Source organism: Ceratotherium simum, chromosome 14 (assembly GCF_057802395.1).
Source record: "Ceratotherium simum simum isolate JZ-2026a chromosome 14, ASM5780239v1, whole genome shotgun sequence".
Taxonomy (NCBI): domain Eukaryota; kingdom Metazoa; phylum Chordata; class Mammalia; order Perissodactyla; family Rhinocerotidae; genus Ceratotherium; species Ceratotherium simum.
The window spans coordinates 24,089,975-24,115,152 of NC_141913.1; the positions used below are offsets into that span (position 1 = coordinate 24,089,975).

The following is a 25,178-nucleotide window of genomic DNA, read 5'->3' on the forward strand; positions in this document are numbered from 1 at the left end:
AAAGATTGACAAAATTGACAAAACTTAAACTTTACTGACCAAGAGAAAAAGAGAGAGACAATACTCAAAGTACCAAAACCAAGAACGAAAAAAAAAGGGATATTACTAATGACCTTACAGAAAGGTTTATAAGGGAATACTATAAACAATGTTATGCCAATAAATTAGATAACCTAGATGAAATGGACAAATTCCTAGAAAATCATAAACTATCAAAATTAACTCACAAAAAAATAGAAAATCTGAATAGATCTATAACAATTAAAGAAATTAAATTACTAATAAAAATTCTCCCACAAAGAAAAGTGCTTAACCAAATGGATTCACTGATGAATATCACCAAATATTTAGAGAATTAACATTGATCCTTCATAAATTTTGCCAAAAAATAGAAGAGGAAGGATCACTTGCCAATACATTGTATGAGCCCCACATTACCCTGACACCAAAACTAGACATCAAAACTAGACAAAGACATCACAAGAAAATAAAATTATTCAATTATTCACAAAATATTCCTTATGAACACGAATACAAAAATCCTCAGAAAACACTAGCAAATCAAATCCAGTAGCATATAAAAAGGATTATACACCATGTCTAAATGAGATTTATTCCAGAAACATTACAACTTACAAAAGTCAATGTAATACACCATATTAATAGACTAAATGGAAGAAATCACAGGATCATTTCAATAGATGCAGAAAAAGTATTTGACAAAATTCAATCCCATTCATAGTAAAAACACTAAACAAAATAGGAATAGAAAGGAACTTCCTCAACATGATAAAGAAACTTTGAGAAAAATCCACAGCTAACATTACACTTTACAGTAAAGAGTGAAAGTTTTCCCCTAAAATCAGGAAAAAGACAAGCATAGCTACACTTTGCCACTTCTATTCAATATTGTTCTGGAGATTCTAGCCAGAACAATTAAGCAAGAAAATGAAATAAAAGGCATCCAAAATAAAATAAAAGGCATCAAAAAATATACAATACTTAAGAATTCATCTAGGGCCGGCCCCATGGCTTAGCAGTTAAGTGCACATGCTCCGCTACTGGTGGCCCGGGTTCGGATCCCAGGCGCACACCGACGCACCACTTCTCCGGCCATGCTAAGACCGCATCCCACATACAGCAACTAGAAGGATGTGCAGCTATGACATACAACTATCTACTGGGGCTTTGGGGAAAAAAAAGGAGGAGGATTGGCAATAGATGTTAGCTCAGAGCTGGTCTTCCTCAGCAAAAAGAGGAGGATTAGCATGGATGTTAGCTCAGGGTTGATCTTCCTCACAAAAAAAAAAAAAAAAAAAAGAATTCATCTAACAAAAGAATTGCAAGACTTGTTCAATAAAACCTACAAAACACAGCTGAAAAAAATTAAAGACCTAAATAAAAAAGATATCCTGTGTTAGTGGACTGAAAGATATAATCTTGTTAAGATGTCAAAACTCCTCAAATTGATCTAGAGTCAATGCAATTCCTATCAAATTCCAATAACCTTTTTTTAATAGAAAGTGTCGAGCTGATCCTAAAATTCACACGGAAATGCAAAATGCAAAGGACACAGATTAGCCAAAATAATCTTGAAAAAAAACAACAAAGTTGGAGGAATTACAATTCCTCATTTCAAAAGTTACCACAAACCTATAATAATCAAGATAGCGTGGTACTGGCATAAGGATGGACACGTAGATCAACAGAATAGAATTGAGATCCCTAAAATACATCCATGTCTATGGTCAGTTGATTTTTACAAGGGTGCCAAGACTATTCAATGAGAAAAGAATACTGTAGCCTTTTTTCAACAGATGGTACTAGGAAAACTGGATATATACATGTAAAAGAAAGAATTTTGACTCCTACCTCAAACCACACAAAAAAAAAATAACTCAAAATGGATCATAGACTTAAGTGCAGGAGCTAAAACTATAAAACTCTTAGAAGAAAACTGAGGTGTAAATATTTGTGACCTTGTATTAGGGGATAGTTTCTTTAATAGGATATCAAAAAAAAAAAAAAAAAACAAGCAATTTTAAAGATTAGATAAATTGGCTCCACCAAAATAAAAATTTTGTGCTGCAAAGGACATTATCAAGAAATTGAAGGGCCAACCATAGTGGGCTACTGGTTAAGTTCTGGGCTCTGAGCTTCAGCCGCCCTGGTTCAGTCTGGGGTGTGGACCTACACCACTCCTCTGCCAGTCGCCATGCTGTGGCCACTGTTCACATACAAAAAGAGGAAGATTGGCAACAGATGTTAGCTCAGGAAGAATCTTCCTTAGCAAAAAAATAAAAACACCATCCCTACCATGGGTAAAAACATTTGCAAAACATATATCTGATAAAGGTCTAGTTTCTAAAATATATAAAGAATTCTTACAACTCAAAAAAAGATAACCAACCCAATTTAAAAATGGGCAGAAGATTTGAAAAGACATTTCTCCAAAGAAGATATACAAATGGCCAGTAAGCACATTTAAAGATCCTAATCATCATTAGTCGCTACGGAAATGCAAATCTAAACTACGAGATACCACTTCACACCCACTAAGATGGCTATAACAAAGTTAAAAAATAATAAGAGTTGACAACGGTGTGGAAAAACTGGAATCCTCATATCCTGCTATTTGGAATGTAAAATATTGCAGCTCGTTGGAAAGAAAGTTGGCAATTACTCAGAAAGTTAAACATCGCGTTAACAAATGACCCAGCACTTTCAGTCCTAAATGTATACCCAACAAAAATGAAAACGTATGTTCACATAAAAACTTGTACTCGAACATTTAACATTATTCCTAATAGCCCCAAAGTGGATACAACCCAAATATCCACCTACTGATATCAACAACATATGGAATATTCATACTGTGGAATAGTGTTCTGCCATAAAAGGGAATCTTGACAAAATCCTAGTGTAAGAGAAGCCAGATAAAGCTAACTATTTTACGAATTCATTTATATGAAACATCCAAAAAGGCGTCCCATCCCGCCTCCCCACCCCCATCCCCCATCCCCCAACAAGCCAAAAAAGTCCCCGCTGTGAGGGCGTTTCTGTTACCTCAGAAATCTTGAAGTAAATATCAAAAGCAACAGTATCAATATTTACGTTGAGCGACAGCAATAAGTGGGCCTCAGAAACCTGTCAGGTGGAGCATCACTGTGTCTGGACAGTTTCGAGCTGTGTGAGGAGAACGCTAAGGATGGTCTCTGCAGTCGAACGTTGCGGTGGCGCCAGTGCCGCCGGAGTCTGGCCCGCCGCAGTGGGGGCTGCTGGGAAGGACCGCCTACCGTTCATCGAGGAAGTTGTCCCGGGCTGGGATGCCTTCCTCCAGGCCTCTGCGCTTGCGCGTCTCCGCAGCGACCTGGCGGGGCTGGGTGGTGTTGTCGAAGGGGTCTCCCGGCAGGTTTTGCCAGCGGTCAAACACACACTGGGGGAAGGCCGGGGCGCCCGTGTGGATTCTTAGGTCGGCGATGAAGCCAAGGAACTAGTTGACGGGCAAGTAGTCCTTCATGACAAACATGGGGGTGTCGGCCACCTGGCACTCCTGGAAGATGTGGCTCCACTTCCTGTTCAGGACACCATAGAAGGCACCAACCTCTTGTTCCGGACAGTGGATCTCCACAAGGTAGATGGGCTCCATGAACCAAGGCCCTCTGGCGTAGAGGCAGCGCCCTGTGCAGCGTCACATCATGGACATCGAAGGGCATGCCCTGCACGTTCTCGCCCAGCGCCGCCACTGGAAGCTGGCCACCACGCTTGGTCCTTGATCTCACCGAGGTACTGCACATCCTTGATATGTCGGTGAGGATGTTGGGGCCAGTGCTGACAGGCCCAAAGCACCAGATCTTGTGGGCCTAGACCACGTGCTACTGATACTCCTCTGCCAGGTAGCAGGCGGATGCTCGCTTGAGCTCATGGAAGGGGCGGACACCTTGCCCTTGCTTTCCATAGCCAGCCCATTAGGGAAGGGTGGCGCCTACATGCACAGCGGGTTGTGCTTATTGGGGAACTTGGACAGGCAGAGCACTTTCGACTCTTCGCTGCCGGTCTCACGGTAAGAGACAACTGGGTCAGATTTCTTGATTGGGATGCAGGTGTGGTCCTTCAGGCAGATTGCCAGGTGCAGCTCACCGGCACCAGCGATGATGTGCTCCCCCAACTGACTCCTTGATGATGCACTGCACCACGGGGTCCGTCTTGGCCAGCTGCTTTAGCCCCTCCACCAGCTGGGGCAGGTCGACCGGGGTCTTGGCCTCTACAGCAACCGTAACAACAGGGCTTACACTGAATTTCATCGCCCGCATTGTGGGCGTGCTCGAAGGTGGTGATGGTGCCCGTCTTCATCAGGGGCTAGTCGACACCCACCAGGCCCATGATGTTCCTGAAAGGCATGTAGATTTGTGGTTGCCAGGGGCTGGGTGGAGAGGGAATGAGGAGTGGCTGCTAATGGTATAGGGATTCTTTTTGGGGTTATGAAAGTGTTCTAGAATTAGATAATGGAGATAGTTGCACAAACTTGTGATTATACTAAAAATACTGAATTCTACACTTTAAAGAGGTGAATTTTATGGTATGGGAATTATAACTCAATTTTAAAAAGTTAAACACAATATTATAAGAGCATTTAGTGAAGCAGCATGCTGAGTAAATCTCTGCTTTATATGAGTCTGAGTTGATAATCCAATCCTTTTTATTATCTATATGATATGTCAAAGGAAATTTGTAGCTTTAAATAATTATATTGGAGGGGCCGGCCCAGTGGCACAAGCCATTAAGTGCGCCCCCTCCGCTGCGGTGGCCCAGGGTTCGCCAGTTCGGATCCTGGGCGTGCACCCACACATAACTTGTCAAGCCATGCTGTGGCAGCGTCCCATATAAAGTGGAGGAAGATGGGCATGGATGTTAGCCCAGGGCCAGTCTTCCTCAGCAAAAAAAGAGGAGGATTGGCAGATGTTAGCTCAGGGCAGATCTTCCTCCCCCCCAAAAAATTAAAAAATTTAAAAAATTTAAAAATAAATAATTATATTAGAAAAGAAAAAAAGCTGAAAATGAGTGATCTAAGTATCCAAATTAAGAATATGTGGGGGAAAAAATCCAAAGGAAGTAGAAGGACGAGAAGGGGGTAATAATATCTGAAATTAATAAAATAGAAAGCAAATCAACAACAAAAAACCCAAGAGATAATTTAAAAGGTTAGAAATTACCACTTTGAAAAATTTAGCACCAATGGCAAAATTGATCAAAATGGAAGAGAAGAAACAAATACAATATTATGAATGTAAAGGAGAAATAAGTACATATAGAGAGATATAAAAATAAAAGATATTATTAACAATATTGTATCAGTACATTTAAAATTTAACCAAATGGGGGCCGGACCAGTGGGCTAGTGGTTAAATTCACACTTTTCACATCAGTGGCCCCGGGGTTCCCCAGTTCGTATCCTGGCTGCGGACCTACTCACCGCTCATCAAGCCATGCTGAGGCTGCATCCCATATAGAAGAGCTACAACTCAACTACTATAATATACAACTATGTACTGGGGCTTTGGGAAGAAAAAAAGAAAAAGAGGAAGATTGGCAACAGATGTTATCACAGGGCCAATCTTCCTAAAAAAAAAAAAAATTTAACCAAATGAACAAATTTTTAAAAGAAAAAATTATAACTTACCAATAGTGAATTAAGAATAAATAGCCTAAATAGTCCTTTAACCAATAAATAATTTGTATCAATAGTTTAATATCTCCCTAAAGATTAAGACATAAGTTCATCGAAACATTCAAGAAAAATAATTAAAATATTACATTATTTATTTCAAGGAATAGAAAATGAAGAAACATGCTCTAATTCAATTGTGAGGTTATAAACACCTTACTACCAAAACCAGACAAGAAAATTTAAAGGCTAATGTTACTCGAGCATAGATGGAAAAATCCTAAATAAATAACTATCAAACCAAATCCAGCAATATATTCAAATAAAATAAAATAAGTTAAATCTATCCCAGGAATAAAAAGTTTAACAATTGAAAATCAATTTATGCAACTTATTAAATTTAAGGATTAAAGATTAAAGAAGAAAAATTTAATCGCAGAAAAATTTCAGTAGATGTAGGAAAAGCATTCATAAAATTCAATACATGTTCATAATTTATAGTAAATTATAAAAAATCATCTCTAAAAAATCATATTTAATGGTGAAACATTTAAAGTCTCATTTTAAAAATCAGGAACAAGGGGCTGGCTGGCTGTGTAGTGGTTAAGTTCACGGGCACCCAGGGTGCCCTGTGGCCCAGGGTTCACAGTTTTAAATCCTGGGCGCAGACCAACGCACTGCTCATCAAGCCACACTGTGGCAGTGTCCCACATACAAAATAGAGGAAGATGGGCACAGATGTTAGCTTAGGGGCAATCTTCCTCAGCAAAAAGAGGAGGATTGGCAACAGATGTTAGCTAAGGGCTAGTCTTCCTCTCCAAAATAAAGAAATAAATAATCAGAAACAGGAAGATAAGTGTCTACATTTTTATTGCTTCCATTTAACAGGGTACTAAAGGATCTAGACTAAGCAATAGAAGAGAGAAAAGTGATAAAATTATGATTGGATGAAAGTAAAAATCGAAATGCATTATTTTCAGATGATCTAATATTTTGAATTAATAAGATGGTTAAAAATTATAATATGAGATTAAATATATAAAACTATATAACATATATTAGCATATTCATATATAATATATAAAACTAAATGTGATTTGGGAGAGGTGAGAGAACCCAGGGTTCTATTTCTTAATGTGGGTTATGAGTGCACAGATATTCAATTTTTATCAGCATTCTTTATACTTTACATATATGTTACAGATATTTTTACATATATGAAATATTTCCTATTTCAACATATAAAGACACTATTTTGTAAAAAAAAATACAGTCTCTGCCCATTATATGGAAAAGATACATTATGAAAAACAATGAATAGAAAAATTAATGCAATAACAGTATCTTAATACAAATAACTAAGTGATGCTGCCATGAAATGCAGTTTTGTATGTAGTGAAAATATTGCCTGAAAATTAAAACATTACAGGTGGTAAGTTTGTAAAAAGATACTGTCAATTGTAATAGAAATTATTATCCCAGAGCTAACCATTTGTAAACACGAGTCATCTGAAAATACTGTTGATCAGTATATGACTGTGACTGTACAGAACAATTTGGAAAAGTTTAATAATTTGTTTCATTATTTATTTCAGCTAAGAGCACAGCATAATCATCCATTTTGCTATGTTTATTGATAGTACAATAAGATTTTTGATGTGACTCCAGTAGTTTCATGATGATTGAAATACCATAAGGAAAGGATTTATTTTTGATGTTAAGAAAAGTATTATTATGTTGAATATCATCTGGAAGAAGTTAGTAAGACCTCACACTCTGTTCTTGTAATGTTCATGACAGAGTTAATGACAAACCTTTTCAAAGGTTGGTACATAATTAGGTTCAGAACATCATCCAGCAAAGATTGCTTGGAGCATAAAATTTAAAATCTGCCAAGACATAGTAATAAACACTGAGATCTGATAAATTCCTGTAGTTTGAACATAGACATCTCAATGCTTTGTTTGATGAACTGAACATTCTCTATAGTGATTAGTTGTTTTACGTAGAGGATGGGGAGCTTAATGATAGTATGATGCCAAAGAGAAAGAAATTAATTTTAACTGATAATCATGATTTATGCCAGTATTCCAAACATTGGTTCTAATGTTATTTAAATACAAATATTCTAAACTTACTAACCAAGCACATTTCAAAAGACTATTTATTAACCATATTACTTTCCAAAGAGTTAGAAAACTAGACATATTTCCATTTAATATGCATTTACAGAAATTATATCATGGAACACTTACATTCCACTAAATAATCTGATATATCATTTTATCTGACTGTATATATTTCTCCATTGCATTGGCTGAAGACGGGTGGCCTGTCATGTTTAGCATGATTAACTTTCTCCTGATGTACTATACACAAGAGCTTTTGCTTGCAAACCAGTGTAGACTGGTCACTTTCTCTTGCAAAAAAATAAGTAGACTTTGTCATGTTACTCAAAGGGAAGTCAGCAGCTCAGCTCTCCAAAGTCTTGAAACAAACCATTAGTTTTTAATTAACAATATAATCAATCCAAAAACTTTTGATAGTCCTTTTCAAGTACTGTATTTAAACATGAGATATGCACAAGTATGATTTGATTATCTTATCTCTTTCCAAAATTATGTCTTTGGGAAAACTGTTTTAAGTGAATAACCTGGTCCATTTTGCTAATCTTAGATTGAAGTCAGTTTCCGGAAATGAAATTTTTTTGCCTAAACTTCACTACACGAACTGTGAAAATGAAATAACATTATTTTTTTCAATTAATATTGGTAGAGTGAATAAAGAGCAAAAACCAAAGTTATTGAAATACTCTGAAAGCAAATGTGGTGATGAGTACTAAAATCCTACCCAAAATTGGTAACCCTACATGAAATCCGTTGTATAATGTCTTCAACCATGTTTGGAACTACTAAATGACTGCTTTCTTTTATAATCCCAAACAAGATTGTAGTAATTGGATTGTAATATTAGCCCCAATAATTTTCTCCTCCCCGTGTTCACCTTCCTTTGCAATGTGACTTGCAGCATCTACCATCAAGAGGTGGGGTCTAATCTCTTGCCCTGACTCTAGGCTGGTCCTGTGACTTGCTTTTGGCCGATAAAATGTAGCAGAAGTGATAGCGTGCCAGTTCTGAGCCTTGGCCTCAAGAGGCCTTGTGACCTTCTGTTCCCCCTCTTAAGCCATGAGATCAGGCTGCTGGAGGAGTATGAGAGACTACATGGTACAAAGCTGAGTCAGCCCAGTTTTCCCAGCTAAGGCCCTAGGCCTGTGAAAGCCCAGCCAAAATGAGCAAGATCAGTAATGGTGCTTAGATGACCTGTGGCTTACTGCAGATACATGAGTGAGCCATCCTGAGTCTACCTGAGATCAGCAAAACCACTTAGCACAATGGTTTTGCTAAAATGAAAGTTTATGACGCCGTATGCACCTGCATTTTTGTGGCTGGCTGTTACATAGCAGTAGTGCAGCAATGGATAACTGATACAGAGACTATCCATTGTTCCCAATTAAAGTACTGAAGGCAAAATTCTATACCAAGGATTGGCAAACTTTTTCTATAAAGGCCGGACAGTAAAAATTTTAGGTTTTGTGGGCCACATGCAGTCTCATTTGCATATTCCTCATTGTTTTGTTTCTTTTTACAACCCTTTATGGATGTAAAAACCATTCGTTCTTTTTGGGCTGTACAAAAAGGGCTGATGTCCAGATTTGGCCCATGGGCTGTAATTTGCTGACCTCTGTTCTATATCATGTAAAGACATGATATTGCTAACATGATGCAGAATAAAAGATGTCAGGGCTCAGGATGCAAAGTAATGCAATAAAATCTAATACAATTTTAAAAATAGAATTATACAAGTATCTTTCACTTTTAATTTTGTATGTTTATCTTCAATAGTGTGCTGGTAAAATTTTAATAACCAGCTGTCAGGTGGTAGTAAATACTGCCACCAATTTCAAGCAATCAGTGGAGTGGAATTGAGAAGAGATGTATACAATTGGCTCACATGGGCCAGTAAAGGCTGACTCCAGCACACCATTGTTGTACTACCTACCCATTGTACTGCCTGTAACATAGTTCAGTAGTAATTATAAAAGAAATTGATTATAATCTGGACAGTGGGTTTTCCTTAGACTGACTTACTCCTTTTGCTTACCTAACCTTCCTGGTCCCAGTAAGTTTTGGTTTTGTGACCCCTGGTCCTGGAGAAGACTTCTGTCTTTACAGCTGCCTTCTTCTATGAGTGACTTGAATTGCATTTACCCATGACCTATCTTCAAAGAAAATCACTTAAGGATAAACTTACCTTTCTTGGTTTGATCACCTCCAGTGGGAGAACAGGAAATTGTCTCAGGCATATTTATTTACAGTATTTTGAAACCTAATTGGAAATAAAAATATTTAAATATCATGAATTAAAATTAGTTTATACTTAATTTCACTAAAAATTGTCAACTCAAGAACTGATAGTGTCAAGATAGGTTTCTAATATTATACAATATAGATATGTAAAGATCAATACTAAATTATGTTAAAAATGTAAGGAAATCCAACAATATACAATTCTTCCTATGAGGACTACTATGATCCTATTTAGGAACAATAAATATAAAAATCCTCATTAAAGAGGGATCTTTGATCCCCTGCCTTGCTGGTAACTTAAATGGACACCCGACCTGACTACTAGATAGTTTAGCATTCATCCTTATAGCTGTGGGCTCAAAGCCCTGTAGGAATTCTGAAACCTACAATGTTTCATTTTATATGATAAACTTTGCTATCATCTCTTCTTTTCTTTCCCTCAGTTCCTTTTTTAAATATTCTATTACGGAGAAAGTCAAATATATACTAATACAGAGAGAAAAGTGTGATGCACCTCTATGTGTCCATTAACGAGTTTCAACAATTATCAACTTGGGGCCCATCTGAATTCTATACCTCACCCACTGCCCTGTCTAACCTCCTTAATCACGGTTAACCAAATTTTTGATATCAAAAAGATATCATATTATTGCATTTGTAAATATTTCAAGAATTTTTAAAACATAGCCATAATACCAATAATGTAATTAAGACAATTAATAATACCATCTTAATATCACTAAACATACAGTGTTTACATTTCTTTCTCTGTCTCATATTTTTTTCTGTTTTTAAATTTTTTTCAGAATAATGATACAAACAAGCATAGCATTTAACTGAATTTCCTGTTAATTCTCTTTTAATCTATGAGTTCTCCAGCCTTGTTTTTCTCTGCAATTTATGTATGTAGAAATCAAACATTTTGTCTTGTAGAATTTTCCACATTGCTGACAAAATCCCTGTGCTATATTTAACAAGTTCCTCTATCCCTGTATTTCCTATAAAATGGTATTTATTAGAAATTTAAACTACCAACTGGAAAGACAACAATTCTATAACACAGAACTAATAGAGTCCTCTTTTAATTAAAGCATTATTTTAATTAGAGATTAGAAATCATCTAGTTCAATTTTTTCTTTTTTTGTAGGGGAAGATTCACCCTAAGCTAACATCTGTTGCCAATCTTCCTCCTTTTTTCTTCCTTTCCCCCCCGCAAAAGCCCTAGTACATAGTTGTGTCTAGTTGTAAGTGCTGGTTCTTTAATGTGAGCCATAGCCACAGCATGGATACTGACAGACAAGTGGTGTGGTTCTGTGCCCAGGAACAGAACCCGGGCTGCCAAAGCAGAGCACACCGAACTTTAACCGCTAGGGCATTAGAGCTGGCTCTCCTAGTTCAATTTTTTATTTTACAGATCAGGAAATCCTGACTGAAATTACTAAATTTATTGGTTGTACAAAAACTATTTGGGGAAGAATGCTATGAAAGAAAACCTGAATCCAAGTCCAGTGCTTTCAAATAAAACAATCTACTTCATGGAGACCAACTTATTAAAGGAAAGGAAGCTATAGAAAAGCAAATAATTAAATTTTACTATATATCAACATTTTACTTTTTTTAATTCAATGAAGATTGTAGTTGAAACATACAGACCTATTTCCTCTTCTATACAAAATTACTAGAAAAATATAATAAGAAGAAAATGAATTGTTCCAGTAATGTAGAACTCAGTAAATTGGAAAGTCCTTTTTACAAACTACTACTAACAAAAATCTGGTTAAAATGTATTTTTTAAATCTTCTTAAAACCATCTGAGAACTAAGAAGGTAATAATGAATACCTGTGTCAACATCTGTAGAAGACGGTAATCCAGAGAAGTGAGACCAATATGTAAGGCCACTTTTCCCAGGGACAGTACTGACCTGGGAGAGGCAGCTGAGAGGCCGTGCAATGCTTGTGACAGTCACGCAAAACTCTGGAAACAAAAGATGGAATTCAAATTCTGCCAAGTTTAGGTGCCCTGGAAAATTAACCCATTCCTAGGATCGAGACCCCAGAAGTCTATATCCTAAGGAACAGAATGAAACAGAAATAAAGTCCATGTAAAGACTGCCCATAGACTGAAGCCCAGCCTCAAATCATCTGGCTGACTCAGAATTTCATGTGATGAAAGTGAGTAAAGGTGATTCTTGCCCAGCACAAAGTCAAAACCCCACACACAAAGAGACTAGATAACAGAAGTCAACAGAAAAGGAAAGATAACAGAAACTGACCCAACGGTACTACAAATAGTGAAATTACCAGATAGAAACCACCTAACAACTGTGCTTAACATGTTTATAAATATAACATCAAATTTTAAAATTTCAGAACTAAAAATTATAAAAATTGATATTGCAGATTTGAAAAGAAATCAGTTAGAAATCCACAAAGTGCAAACTGCTATAACCGCAATTCTAAATTCACTGGTTCAATTTAAAAGCAGATATGACAAGGCTGAAGAAAGAATTAGTAAAACAAGTTCAGAAAAATCTATCTTGAATGAAGCATGCAGTGATAAAAGGATGGAAAATACAGAGGCAAGCATAAAATTCAGTGCTCTCAACCTCCACCTTCAGGAAGATGGAGTGGATGTACTTATCCCTATTCCTTCCCCTAAGTACAACAAAAAACCCTAGATATTATGTATAAAACAAACATAAGAAGACTTTGAAAGGTAGAGAGAAGGAAGACTAGCTAGGCACCTTGGGACCAAAGGAACAATGAGGTGGTGAGTTTCCAAGATTTTCTTTTTGCCTCATATATCCCAGACTTGAAGCTGAAGAAACCAGCAACCCAGAAATGCCAATGAGTGCAGACCAAATAAAGCTCTGACAAAATTCTGCTCTCTCTAGCCAAGGGACCAAGAAAGGGGCAGCTTAGCAAGAGAGAATACATTTAGATAATAAGCTCTCTACTCTAGCCAAACACCGCAGAAAAAACTATGGCCCCACAAAGGCGGAGTGAGGAGTCTAGACTATTTCCACCTTGCTAAGTTGTAACGAGGACTCCAAATTTCCTGCTGGGGTGATGTCAGAGGAGGCCAAGTAGAAATCCAGGACTTGCATCCCCACTAGTTGGAGTCAAGGTTCCCTCTTCTCATTGTCAGTGGACACTATGTGGGGACCCTGGACTTCCACACCTCCCAACAGCAGTAATGAGGTACCTCTTCTCTTCCCCACAGGGGCAGTGTCAGAGCAGGCTTACTAGTGAGTCACAGCTTTTACCACAACCCAGCAGTAATGAGGCCACACCCTCTGCATGATGTCAATGGAGGCCACATAGGAAGCAGAAACTAGGCACTCCTACCCATCCTAGCTAGGGAGGTGTCAGTAGACACCTAGTGGGTAACTGGAATTCCCACTCCTGCCCAGCAATAAGAAGTGCAAATTAAAACCACAATGAGATATCTATACACCTATCAGAATTGCTAAAATAAAAAATAGTTGTAACGCCAATTACCAGCAAGGATTCAGAGAAACCGGTCACTCACATTGCTGGTTAGAATGTAAGATGATACAGCTACTCTGGAAAATAGTTTGGCAGTTCCTTTTAAAATTAAAAATGGACTTGCCAATATGACCCAGCAATTGAACATATATCCCAAAGAAATGAACTTATTTTCATTCAGAAACTGGTACATGAATTCTTGTATTCTGAGGAGCTTTGTTCATAATGGCCAAAACTTGCACGCTACCCAAATGCCCTTCAATGGGTGAAAGGTTAAATAAATTGTGGTACATCTATACCATGGAGTACTACCCTGCAATAAAAAGAAACAGACTATTGATACACACAACAACTTGGATGAACCACAAATTAATTATGCTGAGTGAAAAAAAGCCAATCTCAAAAGGATATATATTGCATGATTCCATTATATTCATGAAATAAAGTAATTATATAGATGGAGAACAGATCAGTGGTTACCTAGGGCTAGAGGTAGGAGAGATGTAGTGATGTGGGTGATCAGGGAGTGTTATGGTGATGTACACTTAAGTATCTTGATTGTGGTAGTGCTTATACAAAGTTACACATGTGATAAAATTTCATAGAGCTATACACACACAAATAAGTGCATGTATTACTGGTGACATCTGAATAAGCTCTATGGTTTGTGGTTTTGATATTGTACTATAGTTACTAATGATGTTAACACTGGGGGATGATGGGTGAAGTGGGTACAAAATCTTCCTGAATATTTCTTTGCAACTTCCTGTGAATCTACAATTATTTTGAAATAAAAACCTCAAAATAAGTAAAGTCATAAAGGAAGAGAAACAAAATGATACGTAGAAAATCCTTTTGCTTGTGGAAATTAAGACCTAATAAATAACCTATGTAAAAGAATACATCACAATGGAACTTAGAAAAATTTTGGACAACTATCATGACTATAAACATCACATGTGGGAAAGAACCAAAGCAGTAATTGGAGGAGACAATGTGTTGGTGGGAGGGAGTCTATTTTAAATAGGGTATTCTGAGAAGTCCTCTTTGAGAAAGTGATGTCTAACTGTGAGGAACTGAGAGAATATGCCAAAAGACTTTAGGGAAGAGTTATCCAGGAAGAGCTGACAGAGGTACAAAGGTCCTAAAGCAGGAATGAGTTTACAATGGCCCGGAAACAGTAATTGTAAATAATTATTAACTCTAGATTCAGTGCTAATGCAAAAGTGTAAATTAACAACAAAAAGGTCTATAGCATTGCAGCTGACATTCACCCAAAGCATTCTATCATCTGGGGCCTGATCTCTCCTGCTTGGAACCCTCAGGCTGTTTTCATCACCGTGGCAGGCTAGTTAACTTGCCAGTAGAGTAAAATGCAGATCCTTCATAGGTCTTGCCAGATTGCTGATTCATTTGAGGCCACGTGGTAGCTTGCAATCAGCCATGGTGAGTTGATTTACACCATGGAAATCAGCAAATACAAAATCAAGGTTTTGTTTTTGTTTTTTTCTTGAGAGGTGGTTGATAAACATTTATAAGCGCACTAATACCAAACAAAGATTCCTGAGAAGATAGGTCATGAGTTGCATCATTAGCTAGAATATAAGGCTACTAGAAGAGAGGATAAGAGAATTATAGATGTGATAACTGAGTTGGGCTAGGTTATCAAAGCTGGAATGGGTTCCACTTAGAGAACAATGAATAGATAATTTGGTTCTAGAAATGGGATTATGAGGAAGAACAGACAGTCATAAAAATGGAATGGTGGGTAAGGGAAAGTGTTAATTTCAGGCTAAAAAGTTTGCACATCAATTGTTTCAAACCTTTTATCTTAAACTCTCTATTTCCAACTTCTCCTTTTTGAAAAATATCACCTCCTTTTACAGAGAGGAAATAGAAGGAATCAGATTTAAATTCTAATTTGTTATCACCAAACCCACAAACTAAACACGTCTGTGCCCTTCCTGGCCTCCTTCTGTTCTGACAATGTAGGTGTATCCCTTAGCTGGTTTGTCTTATTGCTCTGCTTGTGCCAGGGGGCACATAACATCCTCCTGCTTGACTTATTACTTCCAATTACAGTTGTAAAATTCTTACCTTAGTAGAACTCTCTTTTGTGCTCTTTTCTTAAAACAGTCATTTCTCTTGGTATTCATGAAGCCACACATTCCTTTCTTTTCAACCTCCTTACAGTAAATGGAAATGCCTTTCTTTCCACTACTATGATTGTTTATGAAAACCACTTCAACAGAGCATCCCTTCACTCTCTATCCACTTACTCTACTCTATTTTCTTCTAATGACTCATTATTACTTAACATTATATTGCATTTTTATAATCTTTCCCTTTATTCTCCCTTTTCTCCATTAGAATTTAAAGTCTGTGTTGCTCACTGCTGTAGTCCTAGCCTCTACAACAGCACCATTAAATAGAACTTTCTAAAATCTGTGCTGTCCAAAATGGTAGGCAGTACATTAGCCACATGATCACATGGAATCATTATTGAGCTCTTGAAATGTAGCTAATGTAACCAAGGAATAGATTTTTAATTTTATTCCTTTTAATTCACTTAAATTAAATAGCCACATATGACTAGTGGCTACTATATTGGACAGCACTATTACAATGCCTAGCACATAGGAGGGTTCAATAAAATCTTGTTGAAAATGAAAAGATGCATGAATGAAAAAAAGTACATGAAATTATGAAATTCCTGCAGTCAGTTTATAATCTTACATATTTGGCTTGGGACTATCATCTTCCCCTCTATTATAAGCTTTCTGACATTGGTTCTGTTATTCAGTTTTCTATTAGAATTTTTAGTTGTTTCCATACTTGACTAGCATATTACACATGAATTACCTTTCTTTCAACACTCTTAGACTGGCATCTCAGAAAATCACTATAGGGCCGGCCCTGTGGCTTGGTGGTTAAGTGCACGCGCTGCGATGCTGGCGGCCCGGGTTCGGATCCCGGGTGCGCATCGAGGCACCACTTCTCCGTTCATCCTGAGGCCGAGTCCCACATGCAGCAACTAGAAGGATGTGCAGCTACGACACACAACTATCCACTGGGGCTTTGGGGGGAAAAATAAAATAAATAAAATCTTTAAAAAAAAAAAAAAAAAAGAAAATCACTATATTCCTCAAATTTTCTTTGCTTCCTCATTGCTAAAACAAAATTTCGGAGCTCTCTATCTTTCTGGACAGAAAACTCTCTCACTTTACCCATTTTCTCTCATGATTTTATTTGTAATAGTTTATTTTAAATATTATTGTGAAATATTGCATAGCAATATAAAAAAGTAACCTTGTATCCTACAGTGCAGCCTAAGAAGTAAGCAGTTATTAATAACTCAAATTCCACGTATTCCTCAGTGGTCACATTTCCCTTCCTCCCTCACCAGAAATTACAACCATCAAATATATAATCCCCATGGTTTCAGTTTATTTTTATTACATATATCTCTCAAAACAATATACTGTATAGTATTGGTTTAGAGTTTTGCAACATTATATAAATATTATACTCTACTAATCATTCTACAACTTCTTTTTTACTTGTTTAGTACATTTTTGAAATTTATCTATGTTGTTACACATAGCTGTCTTTCATTCTTCTTCATTGCTATATAGAATTCCACTGTTTTAGTATACCATTCTCCTACTGATGACCATTTCACTTGTTTTCAGATATTTTCCCTATGGTAACTAAATCTGCTATAAGATTATTGTATACTTTTCTTTGTATCTTATACTAGAGTATCTCTAGCATATACACATGGAGAAATACATACTATGTTCTGTTTGTTTCTTTTAATCTTCAACAGTTCTAGGTATAGTCCTTTGTTATTAATATGCATTACAAAGATCTTCTCCAGTTTATTCCAGTGTTTTTATTTGAAAAAATATTTATTTTTAATGGGATTAGCATATAAATCAGTTTGGGTCACCAAGTGCCCAAATCCACCAACAATATCAAAAGTCAGTAGTTAGAAAACTAGTCCCCAACACCCGCAAAAATTAAAGTCAATGATAGTAAGTACCATCTACTCTTCTAAAACCTAATTAATTATCTGTATTTGTAGATTTTATCTTTGTAAGATGCTGTCTCTTTTTATCCATGTTAATTTAATGGCTTTGAGAAGGCTATGAAAGTAATGTGCTTCTTTCATATTCTCATGAAAATGTTAAGCAACTTTACCCTATCTTAAATCATCTCAGTAGCCATGATTCCCTCACACATTCTTTCCCAAACAGTGCAAACATACTTAAAATCTTCTAGTAATTATGAAAATCATATTTATTTGTCTATTCTTACTGGCTTTATCTATAGTTCAGCTGTTATATTTTATTCTAATCTAAATATACCTGATAATAGTTAAAAATCTACATTCTTTTCACAAAGGAGATAAAAAAACCTCTGACAATGGGAAATACTTCATAAACTGTTGGAATATTCAAAAAATATTTACTTACATTTTGCCAGCTTTTTACCCCATAATATAGCTGAGATTTTAAATTCATTTAAAGTTATGATTCAAGCAAAAATCATGCCAAATAGTCTATCTATATAGCTTCTGCACCCCTAAACCAGGTTAAACATAGCCGCTTAAAAGCATAGAATACAAATGCAAACCGTCAAGCAAGGCAGCAAACAGGAATCAGAGTCAGAATCTGGCCAAGGTCATTAATCAGAGATTTGGATCTTGACTGAGTGGAGGAATGACTAACCAGTGCTGAGACTAGTGATCTAAAACATCTAAACCAGATTGCCAATTATATTGGTTCTCCTATAGTTGCAGATGAGAGAAACTCAGCTTAAGCAAAAAACAAAACAAAAAACCTATAACATGAAAAGGAGTATCTTTGGAAAAGATACTGGTTAATTAATGGGAAATATTAGCACTTCATCCATAAGAGAAGCAGGAATACAGAGACTCACATGCCATCAGCATTCTCTCTGCCTCCACCTCAGATATTCTTTTCATAGACATTCTAGTTTTCTTTCTACAACTTTACTTTTTCCTATGTTTCAGAAATCTTGGCTGCTGACACCTCCTGAGTTTTATATGGCAGAGCTTCAGCCACCATATAGAGATGGTGCTCATTCTTTCTCAGATTTGATTCCAGTTACTCCTGGGAGGATCTTAATTAGCCTTACTTGGGCCAAGTGCCTATATTTGACCCAATCAATTGTTGCTGGGAAGTCAGGATACTGTTATTGTACTAGCTTGAGTCTGTTCTATATTCCTGGCCAAAATTACGGCCAGGGGTGAGGTTGCTGTCTATTAGCATAACTGCCTTCACTATAATGTTGGGAATGGTTGAGGCTGGGGAGAAGATAAGGAAGTAAGTCTAAGCAGACACTACTAGAGGCTCTATTCCAAAAATGGCAGGAGACTAACAGGTGGTGCTTCTACACCAAAAGGAAGAATATTTTGACAATCATGCAGGGATGTTTCTGACAATTCAAGTTTTTCCAACAGTGAACAAAGCTATGTTGTGAGGTAGAAAGCATTATATCGCTAAAAGTAATTAAGGAGAAGCTACAAAATCATTTATTAAGTTATTATGTAGGAAGGATGTGGAAAATGTCCAAGAGACTGGACTGAATTACCTTCCAGGATCTGCTTCACTTTAATATTCGATAATGCTTGATTTATTTCATTTTAGCCATTCATTGATTCATTTAGCAATTTTTAGCTTGCATCTAGTTTACGTCAGTATGCTACTTGTTTAGGGTACAAAAGAATAAGACATATTCTGCGCCCTCGAAGTATTCACCAATTTGATTATATATTGTATATATTTAGTAACACCAAGGAATTTTAACACAAGGCCTAGAAATTACATGTCTGTGAGACAATAAAAATATTTCTTGGTATGTTCCTGTCACCCCTTGCCTCTTTACCACATGTTCTGTATTCTAGCAGCACCAATCATCAGAACAAGCCACACACTTCCATGCTGCCATTCCCTTGCACATTCTTTTTACTCTCTATCTAATATAATGGCTCCTTTTACTTCTCACCACAAAACAAATTTACTTACTCCTTCTCCCTGTACTTCCCTATCACTTCAGTTTCGTATTGTACTTATCATACAGTCTCTTAAATAATTGTGCACATGTATATTTTCTCCCTGAATTAAGAGATCTGAGAGGACAAGGATGTTGTTTTATTTACTTTTTATGATCAAAACCCAACAGAGTAAAAACTCAAAAACTGTTAGATTGTAATAAGATGAAGATTGTGAACAGTGGGAAATTTTTGAACGAAATGTGATCTTGAAAATCAAAGTTTGAGGTATTAATAAAACAAAATAAAATAATTGGCACTTACATATAATTATAAAGAGCTTAAAGACAACATTTGTGGGGGCTGGCCCCATGGCGTAGTAGTTAAGTTCGGCGTGCTCCACTTCAGCGGCCCAGCTTTTCGGGTTTGGATCCTGGGCGTGGACCTACACCACTTGTCAGCCACGCTGAGGCGGCAACTCACATACAAAATAGAGGAAGATTGGCACAGATGTTAGCTCAGGGCTAGTCTTTCTCAAGCAAAAAAAAAAAGAAAAAGATTGGTGACAGATGTTAGCTCAGGGCAAATCTTCCTCACCAAAAAAAAAAGACAACATTTTATCATAAAGAGAAGTAACATAACCTTGCCTTAAACATAGAAAAGATTCATATTTATAATAAACTATAGGTCAATATTCCAATCACAGATTCTGGGAAAAACATTTCAGTTTTTAACATGCAATCATTATGGTCCATTCTTGACAACCATTTTCAAAGTTATTTCAAGAAACAAGGAAGAAAAATGTTTGTCAAATAAAGCACAAACATTAAAACAGACAGTGATACTGAACATGCATTTATCAAATACTGACTTTCATTTTAACCCAAGTTCTAAAATTTTTAAAATCCTATTTTAGAAATTCATAATACCACAATAATAATAGAAGAAAGAATAAATCCGGCCTTGAGTGTTGTTTTTACAAAGAACATTTTTCTAATCTTTTTATTTTTTATTATACAATAATAGGTTAGATTATTTTGTGACAATGTTGAGGTATTGCAAAATAGTAAAGAAAATTGTTAAAAGACAAGGCATTTTTCCACATCTTTCCTATACATAGCTATAATAATTTCTTTTATAAGTCTTTAAACTCTATTCCTCTGATTCCCAATCTCTTCTCTCTTTCTTTGATGACGTTCTATTGACTTTATGTCTGTATTACATCCAATAGATTAAAGATGCATTAAATATTACATCTCATGGTTTTACTAAAGCTGAGCACATCTTCAGAAAGATTAAATATCATCTTTCCCTACAAATCAAATTAGAACTGAAAAAGTCAGTTTCTACACATATATTCACAAAGATATCTCATATTGTATTCTGAATTTGTCTGAGTAAAGAGATGAGCCTTTCACCTTCTGGTAATTACTTGAGACATAAAGAATGGCAAGCAATTCAAATCAGCTTTCATGATGTTAAATTATTTCATAGGTCAATATCATGTATTAAATTATTATTTCATCTTTGAGTCACATCAAACAATTTTATAGTGAGTGTACTGAGAAACGTTTACATTTTCTGACAAAATATAAAATACTTAAATTGTTCATATTCAATAATTACTTTATGACTCAACTGTAAAATAACAAATTCTTATAAATTTGAAGTTTCAAAATTCTTATGGAACAAAATACTCTGTTAATTAGAAAATACTATGCTATTATACTGTGAGATAGCTTCTGCTCCTGAAGAAGTGTGCCTTTTTTTTAATTTTACTTTTTTTAGAATGTCAGTAACTATTTATTGAATACTTCTGCCTATCTCTGATAGATATTTTGAGGAATATAAATAAATTATGAGACACCACCCCTGTGCTCCAAAAATTACAATTTATTTGGAGATAGTACTAATTCATGAACTAGCTAGAGGAGTCTTGACCCAGGGAAAACAAAAATGATAGCTTGTACTTAAAACATACCACGTAAGCATTTACTCCTCACAACAACCTATGAGGTAGGTACCATTCCTGGCCTATTTTGCAAAGGAGACCCTAAGGCACTGAGAGGTTAAACACTTGACAGTGTCTTGTAGCTGGGCAGTGCAGAGCCAGACTGAGCCCTGAGTCGATCACTGTGCTGTACTCCTGCTAAAGAGACACCAGGGAGGTCTTATACTCAGGGTTCCTAGACTGAAACAAAAGTAAGAGAAGAGTTCTCAGGACCTTTTAATGTACTATTCTGTGCAGTAACTCTTTAAAAACAAGAATAAAATGTGCAGTATTTCTCAGTCGTAAAACGTAAACCTGGTTTGAACAGAATCAAGCGAAATGATTACAAAGTCTCTGTTTAAGACTATAGAATTAGTCTCAAAATCAAATAGATTAAAAGCTTAAATGTAAAAGAAAAAATAAACAGCTAGACAAAACTATTTATGTAAAAATAAGATGAGAAAGGCCTCTTTGAGCATAACACTATAAACACATAAAGTTCTAGAGATGTGACTTCATAAAAATTTAAACCTGCCCAGCTATAAAAAATATCACTCAAGGGACCAGCCCCATGGCCTAGGGGTTAAGTTTGGCGTGCTCTGCTTTGGTGGCCTGGGTTTGGTCCCCAGCTGCTGACCTACACCACTCGTTGGTGGCAATGCTGTGGCAGTGACCCACATACAAAATAGAGGGAAACTGGCACAGATGTTAGCTCAGGGTGAATCTTCCTGAAGTGAAAAAAAAAAAAAAATCACTCAAATCTGGAAGAGATACTTAAAATGTGGGGTAAGAAAGAGTTTCTGGCTTAATATATAAATAGTTAGAAAAATTGCTAAGAAAAAATGAAATACTCAAACAGAAAAAATGAACAAGGGACCTGGAACTGGTAAACTTGTAATCCCTCACACACACACACACACAGACACAGACATACACACTGGGGGAGAGAGAGCAAATTAATATAGGAAAAGTGTTTAGTCTCCAGCTGATAACAAGATAGAAGGTTTTTTGCAGAAGTGAGAAGTAATAGAAGTAATAGAATCTTATCACATAGCAAAAGGTAATACAGACATGCAAACTGCAAAAGAATGTAACATAAGGCAGTAACATATTTATGTTGTGAATGGATACATTACCTGAATCCTATAGGGGAGAGAAAATAATATGTAATTAAATAATATCCATTTCTTTTGGAGAAAGCAAACCATAAAATTAAAAAAAAAAAAAAGGACCTCTATTAATTCAGGGAACCATACTTAATGAATAGAAAATTTAAAGAAAAATCACTTAAACTAGAAATTCTTTTTATTCAGGTAACCATGTTGCAAATCCCTTATCTTCATTAATCATTTAAACTAGAGGATGTAGAATATTTGCAACCCACTGAACCAAAGAACCTATTTGTTAACAAAAGTAAGCTTAAATTTGAGATTGCCTCACTGATAGTTAGGTTATATATTCTGCGTTTTCTAGTCGTTTGGTGTAAAAGATAAGCACCTTCTTGTAAAATTATTTTCTCTCCTACCTAAAATGTAAACATTTTTTTTCAACACTTTTGGTATATGTATAGATAATTATGAGATATAATAAGGCACAGCTACTATAAGAAATAATATTGTTCATAAATTGAATTTTATTTTAATCACTTCATATATATCTGCACCTACAAAAAGTTATCTGCCAAAATGATTAGGCTTTTTTTCCTAAATTCGAAAAATTCCAGAACAGCCTTGCTTAAATGAAAGTAGGCCTCTGAGAACATCTAAACCGAAACATATTAAACCTATTATGGAGCTTTATTCTTAGATACCATTTTTTTATCAATGTACCACTGCTTATCAGCAGAATATAATATTAAATGTACAATGAAAGAATTTTTGATTAAATATTCTTTTATATCTTAACTATTCTGAATTATATTTTGGGATTGTGGTAGAATCAATATTATGTGTTCATTGCATAATCTTCTCTTCCTGGGCACATAGGAAAACTTATATTGGAGTGGTTCTTGACCATATAAAAATTCCATTTGCTCCTCCAATTCTATTTTCCTTTCCATAGCAACTTTGGAAGCTATGTGTTCCATATGTTAGAGCTACAATGATAGAAGCTGGGTCCCTGGGCCACCCCTTAAAGAAAACCCACCAAGAAAAACTGCCTTTTCCACATCACTGTGACATCATTAAAAAAGAGACCTTTGTTTTGTTAAATCACTGTGGTTTTGGAATTTTTACTTAGCAGATTCTAACCTGCTCTAATAGAGGGTTGCATTATTAAAGTGATTAACTGATCCAAAGTATTTATCAGTAGTTTAAAACCATACTTTAGTTTAAAAATGAAAAAGAGCAATAATAATGTAAATGGCTCAAATAATTCACTGTCTTCAAAACCAAAAGAATCAAATGTACGTAAGTGCAATGTAAGTGATTACGCCTTTAACAATGTAGTAGTAGAATGTGGAAAACAGACCACTTGTATGTTGTGAAGTTCTCTGTGTTGAAAACTTCTGTGTAGTAAAACATTTTCACATTTTGCTTGGAATATCTGAATTACAGACACTTTCAATTATGAATATAATAATTTAATTTGTTTTTGCATTTAGGAACATGATTTTTCATTGAAACTATGTCATACTGTATTATTTCACATCTGGTTATTTGTGAAATCACCTTTGTTGTTGTTGTTATGATCATATACTCCCTATGCTGTCATTTAAGTCAACCTATACCAATTCACATTTTAATATATATTTTCTACTAGATATTAAAATAAACATACATAGCTATTATAATACAAATTTTCATGGATGGCCACAAATTAATCTTATTATCACTAGTGATATAAATACCCCTCTTAGGAACCACTCTTATAATAAAGGATGGTTAGGTTCCCAGGTAACTGACTCGCATCCACTTTCCCTCTAAATAACATCACGTTTGTTAAAACATTATTCTATCAGATAAATCTATTGAAATATTAATTTTTGTATGTTCTTCAACCCCCCTCCTCTCACTCCAATTTTAATCCATAACAAGACTTTGTAGTTCTTTGTTGCAAGGTTTGGGCCTGGAGAAAAGCAGAGGCAGCCTGAAGTGTCTTTGGTTTTTAGCTTATGGGGTTTCCCAGAGAAGAAGGTAGGATCAGTGAGGTGGGTAGAAGTATTCCCCAAGACCTGGTGATAGAGGAGGTCTGTGAGTCCAAGAAGGCTGTGGCAACAACCAAGGAGGTGACCAGACATGGGGGGTCAGGGAGATAACTGCTGGGTGCAGTCAGAAAGGCTGCATCTGAGGCATGAGGACTTCCGACTGCACCCAGCTTCCACACTGCTGGAGGCATCAAATAAGCAGAGCTATGTAATCCAACAGGCTCGGGAAAAGGCTGGAACTCCCAGTGGAACAGATGACACATGGAAGGATGGAGCTAAGTGGAACAGTGACCACGCTTCCAGATGCTCTGGCTCATCCAAAGATCCCAGATATGTGGCACAAATGGTTTGATTGGGTGTGTGGAGGGGGACAGAGGTGATACCAAGACTGAATGATGGTAAAGTTCCTGCTTAACTGGTGGGATGGGGCCACCATGTTGGCATTTAGTTGATTTAGAGAAAAATTTTAAGTGTGGTATTCTTTACACAACTCAGTTTGTGGA

General features: G+C 36.1%; 1 protein-coding gene across 1 annotated transcript in view; it reads right to left on the reverse strand.

Moving 5' to 3' along the window:
- The window catches only part of LOC101403641 (coiled-coil domain-containing protein 178), a 120,940-nt gene extending 117,489 nt beyond the window's left edge, over positions 1 to 3,451 (reverse strand). The window contains exon 1 of the mRNA XM_087439114.1: positions 3,067 to 3,451. The gene's annotated coding sequence lies outside the window, so the exon portion shown is untranslated. The remainder of the gene's footprint in view (positions 1 to 3,066) is intronic.
- Positions 3,452 to 25,178: the final 21,727 nt, after the last annotated feature.